The sequence below is a fragment of the Ornithorhynchus anatinus genome, chromosome 8 (genome assembly GCF_004115215.2).
Source record: "Ornithorhynchus anatinus isolate Pmale09 chromosome 8, mOrnAna1.pri.v4, whole genome shotgun sequence".
Taxonomy (NCBI): Eukaryota; Metazoa; Chordata; class Mammalia; order Monotremata; family Ornithorhynchidae; genus Ornithorhynchus; species Ornithorhynchus anatinus.
The window spans coordinates 62,664,288-62,674,817 of record NC_041735.1 but is presented as its reverse complement, the minus strand read 5'-3'; the positions used below and the strand labels follow the sequence as shown (position 1 = coordinate 62,674,817).

General features: G+C 45.5%; 1 non-coding gene across 1 annotated transcript; it reads right to left on the bottom strand.

Moving 5' to 3' along the window:
• Positions 1-9,077: 9,077 nt before the first annotated feature.
• LOC114813914 lies at positions 9,078-9,215 on the bottom strand. The gene has a single exon (XR_003761659.1). It is a non-coding gene; the product is annotated as a small nucleolar RNA SNORA7 (small nucleolar RNA).
• Between the last annotated feature and the right edge of the window lie 1,315 nt (positions 9,216-10,530).

Sequence of the window (10,530 nt, the reverse complement as noted above, 5' to 3'; positions counted from 1 at the left end):
CTAGCATATGGGGCTCGAAGTCCAAGTAGGAGGGAGAACAGGGATCGAATCCTCATTTTTCAGATAAAGAAATTGAGGCCCAGAGAAGCTAAGTGACTTGCCCAAGGTCTCACAGGAGGCAAGTGGTGGAGCTGGGATTAAAACCCAGGTCTTCTGACTTCCGGGCCCTTGCTCTTTCCACTAAATCGCTCTGCTTCTCGAGAGCTGATCACCAACAGTATGGTCCTGGAGAGCCGATCTGTGCCTCTCCCTATTTGGAAAAAAAGATAAAGCACTTGGAAACTAAAGAAGCGAAAGAGGAATAGGATAGGAGTAGTTTAGGAGATCTGGGGCAGGATGGAGTGGTTTCATCATAAATAAAGGAACAACCTGGGTCCGGTCATGGGTAGATTTCCCCACTCCTCAGGAAACTCCAGTGGTTGCCCATCCATCTCTGTGTCAAACACAAACTCCTCACCATTGGCTTTAACAGCACTTAATCGTCTTGCCCCCTCCTACCTCACCTCATAACTCTCCTACTACAACCCAGCCTGCACACTTCATTCCTCTAATGCTAACCTTCTCACTGTACCTCCATCTCGTCTATCTCACTGACGACCTCTTGACCACATCCTACCTCTGACCTGGAATGCCCCTCCCCGCCCCCCAGTATCAGGCCGATAATTGCTCTCCCCCACTTCAAACCCTTATTGAAGGCACATCCCCTCCAAGAAACCTTTCCTGACTAAGCCCTTCTCTATTCTTCTCCGACTCTCTTCTGCACCGCTCTTACTCCCTCATTCATCCTTCCTCCCATCCCCCAAACTCATATGTATATAGCTGTAATTTATTTATTCATTCATTCACTTATCTATTTATTTATTTATATTAATGTCTGTCTCTCCCTCTAGACTGTCTGCTCGGTGTGGGCCGGAATGTGTCTGTTTGTTGCTATATTGTACTCTCCCAAGCCCTTAGTACAGTGCTTTGCACACAGTAAGCGCTCAATAAATATGATTGAATGAACTAATGGATTTCTACATGGAAGTTGAAATGCACCCCATTTTTCCTCAGGTTTTTCCCAGTTTTCTTCCCGTTATAATCTGATTCGGTGGGTCATCTTTCTTAGGAACACCAGGAAGGTGGTCCCCAGAATAATCAGTGGTATCTATCGAGCTCTTACGATGTGCAGAGCAGTATACTAAGCACTTGGGAAAATAGAATACAAAGGAGATGGTAGATGTGATCCCTGCTCATGAGTCAGGCCTCATCTCTGTACACCTTGAAAGTCAATATATTCAAATATGTGCAAGTATGTTGTCAGTCTTATTGGATGGAAAGAGTAACGGACATGTTATTGGTTCGGCACGTTGTTGGTTCTACCTTCACAACATCTCTGAAATCTTCCCCTCCCTCTCCATCCTAATCGCTACCACGTGGATCCGAGCACCTGTCATTTCCCACCTCAACCACTACAATCAACCCTCGTTGATCATGTATCCATCCCATCGCTTAGAACAGCATCTGGCACTTAGTAAGCACTTAACAAATACCATAATAATAATTATTATTATCCAGCCTCTCTCCATTCCAGTCCATACATCACTCTGCTGCTTCGATCACTTATTTTAAATTGTCCTCTACATGTCGCCCCACTCCTCAGAAACCTCCACTAGTCGCTCATCCATCTCCATATCAAACAGAAGCTTATCATTGGCTTTAAGGCTCCCGATCAGCTCTCCACCTACTGCCTTACCTCGCTTCTCTCCCACTACAGTCCAGCCTGTGTACTTTTCTCCTCTAACACCAGTTCATGTACACTGTCTCAATCTTGTCTCTTTCGCCAATATTCCCTTGCTTATGTCCTCCCTCCTGCCTGTAGCGCCTGCTTCTGTCATATCCTTTGCTATCTCTTCCACTTCGCTTTCTTACTTCTTACTCACTTTCTTCGAGCTTACTCAGATGGTAAGCTCGTTGTGGAATATGACTGTTATTTTGTCGTGTTGTACTCTCCCAAGTGCTTAATACAGTGCTCTGCCCACAGTAAGCACTCAATAAATACCATTAACACAAATATCTAACAGTCATCCACTCTACCAGTCTTCAAAGTCTTCCTAATAATCATATCTCCTCCAAGAAGCCTGCCCCAATTAACCTCTCATTTTCCCAACCTATTCCCCCTCCCATCTGCTATTCCCTATATCCATGGTTCTGCACCCTTTAAGCAGTTTAATGATAATCACCCTACCTCCGGCCCCACAGCGTTTTCATGCATTATCCTTATACTCTGCTGCTTGGGAGTCAGAGGTCATGGGCTCGAATCCCGGCTCTGCCACTTGTCAGCTGGGTGACTGTGGGCATGTCACTTCACTTCTCGGTGCCTCAGTTACCTCATCTGTAAAATGGGGAATAACTGTGAGCCTCAAGTGGGACAACCTGATTACCCTCTATCTACCCCAGCGCTTAGAACAGTGCTCTGCACGTAGTAAGCGCTTAACAAATACCAACATTATTATTACTTCCTCTATCAGTAGTTTATTTTAATGTCTCTGTCTACCACTAACAATAATAATAATGATGATGGTATTTGTTAAGCACTTAATAATAATAATAATAATGTTGGTATTTGTTAAGCGCTTACTATGTGCCGAGCACTGTTCTAAGCGCTGGGGTAGACACAGGGGAATCAGGTTGTCCCACATGGGGCTCCCAGTCTTAATCCCCATTTTACAGATGAGGGAACTGAGGCACAGAGCAGTTAAGTGACTCGCCCACAGTCACACAGCCGACCAGTGGCAGAGCTGGGATTCGAACTCATGAGCCCTGACTCCAAAGCCCGTGCTCTTTCCACTGAGCCACGCTGCTTCTCCGTGCACTTACTACGTGCCAAGTACTGTACTAAGTGCTGGGGTGAATAGGGGTGAAGCGCTTGGCACATAGTAAGCTCTTAACAAATAACATCATTATTTAGAGAAGCAGTGTGGCTCAGTGGAAAGAGCATGGGTTTAGGAGTCAGAGGTCCTGGGTTTTAATCCCAGCTCTGCCACCTGTCAGCTGTGTGACTTTGGGCAAGTCACTTAACTTCTCGGTGCCTCAGTTACCTCATCTGTAAAATGGGGATTAAGACTGCGGGCCTCACGTGGGACAATCTGATTACCCTGTATCTACTCCAGTGCTTAGGACAGTGCTTGGTACATAGTAAGCCCTTAACAAATACCTATATTATTATTATTACAAGCAAATCAGTTTGGACACAGTCCCTGTCAAACATGGGGCTCACAATCTCAATTCCCATTTTACAGATGAGGTAACTGAGGCACAAAAAGTTGTTGCTTGCCCAAGGTCACACATCGGACACATATCGGGGCTGGAATTAGAACCCATGATCTTCTGTCTCCCAGGCCTGTGCTCTAGCCACTATGTCATGCTGCTTCTCAAGCACTAGATTGCAAGGTCCTTGAAGGCAGGGTTAGAGTCTACCAATTCTATAGTGTTGTACTTTCTTGAGTTCTGCCGAAAATATGCTCAACAAATACCACTGATTCACTGAGTATGCACTTTCTCTTGAGAGAGGGAAAGTATTCTGTCCCTTTACTGGTGGATACATGAAGTGTGCTTCCCTTTTCCATACTGAATTTAATTTTAAATGTATCGTTTTGTGTTTGAACATTTAACAGATATGCCCATCACTCCCTTGTATATGGACACTTGCACAAATGAAAACTAAAATCGACTTTCCAGGTGAGGTGAAATAGAACGTGGGGATGGAGGGAGGAGAAGAAAGCAAAGTGGAAGAGACAGTAAAGGAAGTTGAAGAGGGAGAGGGAACTATGGAAAGGGGAAAGGAAAAAAAAAGAAAGAAGAGGACAAAAGGAAAGAGGAAAGGGAATAAAATGATGGTTTTGTGTTTTATTGTAAGCATTTAGTTTGTACCAGCATTGTACTAAACACTGCAGCAGATTCAAGATAATCAGATGAGACACAGTCTTTATCCCACACCAAGCTTGCAGTCTAAGAGGGAGGGAAGAAGTCTTTTATTCCCATTTTACGGACAAGGGGATTGAGGCACAGAAAGGTTAAGGTCCTACAGGTGGGTAAATGGCAGAGCTGCAACTAGAAGCCTGGTCTCCCGGCACCCAGTCCCGTTCCCTTCCCACTCTGCCATGTTGCCGCTGACTTGGGGTAAAGGTCATGGGAGAGAGAAGAGAGGAGGGAGAAAGCAAGATCTTCGCCTGCTGCCAGCAGTACTTGAACACCAGAAATATCCAGTGTGTGTTTCCATAGGGTAGAGAAGCAGCGAGACCTAGTGGATAGAGCCCAGGCCTGGGAGTCTGAAGGACCTGGGTTTCTAACCCCGGCTCTGCCACTTGTCTCCTGTATGACTTATACAAGTCACTTAACTTCTATGTGCCTCAGTCCCTTCATCTGTAAAATGGGAATTAAGACTGTGAGTCCTTTGCGGGACGGGGACTGTGTCCAACCTGATTTACTTGTATCTATCCCAGTGCTTAGTACGGTGCTCGGCACATAGTAAGTACTTAACAAATACTATTGAAAAAAAAAAATGATAGATGAATAGTCATTTTGTCCAGGGCAGGGAAAGACTCAAGCTGTGGCCATACCTGAGCTGGATTCTCCTTTGCCACCAGATAGATGAGCCCCAGTTCCTGGGACATGCACCTTCCTCCCCTCCCCCTTTCCCCTTCCCCCTCTCCTCCCCCTGCCCCAATCACCTCAGAGCTCCGCTCCGGGCCTGCCTTGCCTGAGTAGCGTGGGGAAACGTTGCTGCCATAATTTATAGAACATTTGGAAGACTTGGGCTGAGCCTCTTGTGGTTGTTGAACTCTATACAGTCCTTTGTTAAAGAGCCTCTTGCAACTGCTATTTCTGGAGAGCCGACTGTGTTTATCATGGCCCTGTGTTCTGCTGTTTACGTGCCTTTTAGGCATTCATTCTTTCCTCATTTTCCCAACCCTCTTCCATACACTGTGGCTTGCTGAGAGTCAGGGACCAAGTCTTGCTCATCCTCCATTGTGTTCTTCCCCAGCGCTTAGTAGTATATTGCTTTGCACACTAGACAATCAATACATGCGAATGAAGGAAGGGAGGGAGGGGAGGGGAGGAGAGGGAGAAGAGGGAGGGAAGGAAAGGGGGGAGGGAGGGAGGGAAGGAAGGGAGGGAGGGAAGGAAAGGAGGGAGGGAAGGAAGGGAGGGAAGGAGGAAAGGAAAGAAGGGAAGGAAAGGAGGGAAGGGAGGGAAGGAAAGGAGGGAAGGAAGGGAGGGAGGGAAGGGAGGGAAGGAAGGGAGGGAGGGAAGGGAGGGAGGGAGGGAGAGAGAGAGAGAGGGAGGGAAGGAAAGGAGGGAAGGAAAGGAGGGAAGAAAGGAGATAAGGAAAGAGCTACCTCCTCTTGCTGCTTTGGGATCGTGGTAGGGCTCCAGAAACATTTCTATGACAAGTCCATTTGACCGTGGGAGGACTTTTCATAGTTCCTACAAAAGGAGCAAATCTAGGCTCACTTCCAGGTATCTGAGAAGTAGCAAAAACTCTATAGTTTTTGTAATTGGCAGAGGGAGTGCTTCGCTGTAGTCTGGTATGTGTCTGTGGCCTAAGGAGGGTAAGAGGAGTGTATCCTGGGGCCTCTAACCAAATCAACGCCTCCAGGATGGGATGTTATTGAACTGGAGGCCAGTTTGGGTGGGGAGAGGGCTGCTGAAACTTTTCCTGGGTGGGGAGCATTGTTTCATTCCAGAGTTTCATCCACCCCCAATTTTCTCTGGGTCCAAGACCCCGCCACAGGCCAAGTGCAATTGCCAGCTGGCTAGTTTTAGACCATCCTGCCTAGATTTTAGTATCAAAACCAGCTGCCCACCACCGGTAAAAACTGGCAGGAAAAGAAGTCGTCCCAGCGACGCGGAGATTCGCCTCCGGCACCACGAAGCGGGACAGGCTGACCAGCTATGCCACAAGAGTCTGTACACCCCATGAGAAAGTATTTCAGTTTCTTATGTTTATCCGGCTATTTATTCCAAGAGGCTCAGATTCAAGCCACTTAAAGAACCATGTGAGACCACCAGTCCAATGCCTTACAACTACTGAGAAGCAGCATGGCAGAGTGGATAGAGCACGGGCCTGGGAGTCAGAAGGTCATGAGTTCTACTCCCGCCTTGGCCACTTGTCTGCTGTGTGACCTTGGGCAAGTCGCTTCACTTCTCTGGGCCTCAGTTACTTCACCTGTAAAATGAGGATTGAGACTGGGAGCCCCACATGGGACGAGGACTGTGTCCAACCCAATTTGCTTGTATCAACCCCGGCACTTAGTACAGGGTCTGGCACATAGTTACACGCTTAGCAAATACCACCATTATTATTATTAAAATCTACTACAGCTATTATCCATGGTCTAGTGGATAGAGCATGGGCCTGGGAGTCAGAAGGACCTGGGTTCTAATCCCAGCTCTGCCACTTGTCTCCTCTGTGACCCGGGGCAAGTCATTCACTTTCTCTGTGCCTCAGTTACCTCATCTGCAAAATGAGGATTAAGGGTGTGAGCCCCATGTGGGACAGGGAAAGTGTCCAACCTGATTATCTTGTATCTAATCCACTGCTTAGAAGAGTGCTTGGCACCTAGTGAGTACTTAACAAATGCCATTATTATTATTGTTATTATTATTGACATTCAAAGGGCAAGACCAGTCAACTGATAAATTATACAGAAGGCCAGCCAAATCCGGAGTTACCTGAACTTTAAATTTACTTGAAATTTAACCAGTCAGTCAAGCAATCAGGGACAGACTGTCCTTGACTCATCCTCTAGACTGTATGCTCGAATGGGCAGGGAACATGACCACTCTTTCTGTTGTATTGTATTCTCCCAAGTGCTCAGTACGTTGCTCTACACAGAGTAAGCACTCAATAAATACCATCGATTGATTGACTGAGAACCTACTGAGTAGAATGGAAATGGTTGTGTTCAGCACTTGGGAAAGTACAACCGAAGCACACGTCTCCTCCCCGCAAGGAGTTTGCAACTGAACAATTATTACAAATAGAAGGAACAGGAGGAAGGACAAGGCTACAACTAGCAGCGGAAAGATTATGGTCCAGACGATGAAATCTGAAAAGCTTCCTGACTGTTTCTCAAGGCAATATTCAATTGCTTTGTTCTTCTATTTTGCCAATCTCGGGAAAATATATTTTCTGTTGGTCGCTTCCTCAAAGCGTAGAGCAAATTTTTTTGTGTCTTTTTTTTTCCTACTGGTTTCCTTATCCTATACAGTAGTTAAAACTAATGTAGGGCCCAAAGCAATTACCTTCACCACTTTCTTCCATAGAACTTATTTACATCACCTCCGGGAAGACTTTCCTTACTCTATTTGATTAGTGTCCGGTTTAACCTTTGGCTTGTCTCATTTTGATAACTTTACATCTTGGAGATGACATGAAGAAAATTGAGTTATGTTCTTAACTTGTTTACATAATTTGATTTGACTGAACTACATCTGAACCTGGATCTAAACTGATGGGGCATAAATGGTTTCAGATTTAGTATAAGAAAAACTATCTCCTATATCCATGCTGGCACAGTTGGAATTGTAAGCAGGCTTTGATACTGTTGTCTTAGAGATTTCTGTATATGTGTGTGTCAGGCGGAGTGGGGAAGGGGTGGACGGATCCTGAGTTTAGATGACAACTAGCCTAGGGATATGGAACGATGGGAAGAGCTGAAGTTGGCCAAGGAGTCGGAGGGATGGGATTGATAAATGGAGATGAGTCCTTTTCCAGGGAGAGCATTGCTATTTTTCCACTTTTCTCCCCAGTGACAGGACTGCTGAATTCTAAGCACTTTGTCTGCGGACTCCTGGGAGGAAAAACTGGGGTGAAGGACATGGAAGGCTGGATTGAGCCCAGATGTTTCCACAGCCCGATGATTCCCGATTGGGTTTGGATTCCCCTGAGTGACAATCCCGCAATTCATGGAAATTCAACCAGGATGTCTGTTTCCCCTCCCCGCCCACCCACCTCCCTAACCTCACAACTGGAAAAGGCCAGCCTTCCCTGCTCTCCCAGAATCTGGTCTAATCCATTTTGATTTGGATCCATAAGAAGCCCAGACTATATTCTGTCTGTGAGCTCCCATGGGACAGGGTCTGTGTCCTACCTGATAACCCTGTATCTACTCTAGTGCTTAAAACAGTGCTTGACACATAGTAAGTGCCAAACAAATACAACAACTAGTTACCAAAACTAACCCAAACTCAAGCACTTCCGGCAAACTAGATCACTGTTCTCTCCACACCAGAGAGGGACACGACTAGCTCTCTGTGGGAAGGGAGCATGTCTACCAACACCGTTATAGTGTACTCTCCCAAACAGTTAATACAGTACTCCGCATAAAGTAAGCACTCAATTCATTCATTCTTTCAATTCATTCAATCATATTTATTGAGCGCTTACTGTGTGCAGAGCACGGTACTAAGCGCTTGGAAAGTACAATTTGGCAACAAAGAGAGTCAATCCCTACCCAACAGCGGGCTCACAGTCTAGATATATGATTGATTGATTGACTGATGGCAAGCTGAACATTGTTCACTCCCTCTTTCCCGTCTCCCAGTTGGGTGAAGTCATTTAGCCTTGCCAAGGTGGAATATGGGAATAAAGTATCAGTACCTATCACTTACCCTTAAAACCCCCATTCCCTCATCACTGCATACTCAACCTCTCTAATGCTCCACCAGAAGGATAAAAGTGAGCACATTTGCTTTTTCAAAGAATCAGTCAATCAGTAGTTTCCTCCTCTAGACTGGAAGTTCCTTGAGGGCAGGGAACACTTCTATCGGTTGTATTGTACTCTCCCAACTACATAGTACAGGGCCCTGCACATTGTCTTATGCTGTGGAGTCGTCTCCGACCCACGGTGACTCCATATCTCTCCCAGAACGCCCCGTTCTCCATCTGCAATCGTTCTGGTAATGGATCCATAGAGTTTTCTTGGTCAAAATATGGAAGCTATTTACCATCGCCTCCTTCTGTGCATTTAACTTGAGTCTCCACCCTTGACTCTCCCTCAACCTGCTGCTGCCAGCACAAGTGAGCTTTGACTTATAGCAGATTGCCTTCCACTCACTAGCCACTGCTCAAGCTAGGAATGGAATGGGTAGGCCTCTGCTTGACTCTCCCTTCTGTAGTTGAGACTGTTAGAATACTGGAAACTCTCCAGGGGCAACCCTGAGAGGGGAGCCCTGTACATAGAACACTATACATATAATTGGTTGATTGATAGTTTTTGTTGAATGTCTATTCTGGGCAGTGCTTCGTACTAAGTTCTTGAAAAAATTAAATAAAGTTAGAAGACCCGGCCCCTGCCCTTAAGGAGCTTATAATTTAATGGGGGGAGACGTTTTATTCGTGCATCCAGAAGGCAACCAAGCAAATACACCCAACATATGCCTTTGGATCATTTCATGAAAAGACAGAGCTCAGTAGGTTTCCAGGGAAAGGATCTCTGGCAAACATTAAAAAATATTCAATAGTTAGTCACACAATTCAGATGGTATGGATGGCAGCTAGCACTGAGTCTTGTTTGATGACCAAAATAAAATCTAGCGTGCATCATATAATAATAATGATTATGGTGTTTGTTAAGCACTTACTGGGTTCCAGTTACTTACTGTTAAGCGCTCGAGTGAATACAAGCAAATCGGGTCGGACACAGTCCCTGTCGTCCATAGGGCTCACAGTCTTAATCCCCATTTTTACAGATGTGGTAACTGAGGCACAGAAAAGTGAAGTGACTTGCCCAAGGCCACACATCAGGATTGGATCCCATCACCTTATGACTCCCAGGCCCATGCTCTATCCACTACACTATGCTGCTCACCCCAAAATTTATTCCCCAGTAGCCTAAATTCCCATTAGAGTCACTTGTATTTATCATCTCTAGAGTGTGAGGTCATTGTGGGCGGATCTACGACTTCTGTTGAATTGTACTTTCCCAAGCACTCAGTATAGTGAGTGCTCAATAAATGTCATTCATAGATTGCTTCACACACAGTAACTGCTCAATAAATACTACTGATTGATTGATTTATCCTTAGACTTCAAAGGCAGAATTGTGTCGGGACTACCGAATCAAGGAATATTTTATTTCACAATGGTGCTCTAACTAGCTTTCAAACATAGAAACCTCCTCAGAACGCCTTCAATAAATTAATCAATCACTGGTATTTATTGAGTGCCTACCAAGGGCAGAGGAGGGTACTAAGTAGCTGGGAGAACACAGCTTTTGGAAAATCTTATGAGGAAAACTGTTTAGATGAAAGAATGGCCTAGTACGTTGGTCAGAGGTGTTAAATTATGGTGACATTTCTCGTTCCCGGAATTCCCTAGAGCTGAACGGGAAACCTTTGGTGGTAGCAATTGATCAAACCTCTTTCATCCTTTGTTCCCTCGTGGGACACCAGAACTGGGATGGGAAAGAAAGAATGTTGATTAGGACTTCTGCATTCAGGAGGCACTCACTAAATTATATCAATGTTTTGAATGATCAATTG